Here is a 503-nt window from a genome sequence, read left to right as displayed (position 1 = left end):
GGGGGGGTAACTGGCCTTTATCTGCTCTCATCCCGACTGCGCTAGCTGGCTAACTTAGCATTAGACTTGCCGACTACCCATACAGTGGACGTAACGTGGCAAATTTAATTATGGGTTAGCCCAACGGTACAGTACAGTCATACAAAAATGTTTTAAACTCATGTTACCGTACGTTTAGCCACAAAGTCAGCATGAGCCTTATCAACATGACACATTGATTGTAGTAAGCGGTGTGGCTGTTACTGTTACAGAGTATAATTATGTGACAGTGTGTGATTTACAGTGACTCTTGACGTATTATCTGGTGTAGCTCCTCAACCACAGCCACTGCCAAGGACATGGCAGACTGCAGTGTATCATTCACTCTGCTGGTGCAAGGTGCATGGCTGCAATCGACCATCCCTCCAGGCAGGGCTGTGGTCAAGACCACCTTAGTCAAGTCCAAGACAAGTCCAAAACCAGGACTAGTCCAGACCCAGTCAAGACCGAGTCCAAAGAGGTTT

Source organism: Etheostoma spectabile, chromosome 20 (assembly GCF_008692095.1).
Source record: "Etheostoma spectabile isolate EspeVRDwgs_2016 chromosome 20, UIUC_Espe_1.0, whole genome shotgun sequence".
NCBI lineage: Eukaryota > Metazoa > Chordata > Actinopteri > Perciformes > Percidae > Etheostoma > Etheostoma spectabile.
The sequence above is the reverse complement of the archived record's forward strand: the minus strand, read 5'-3'. Positions refer to the sequence as shown.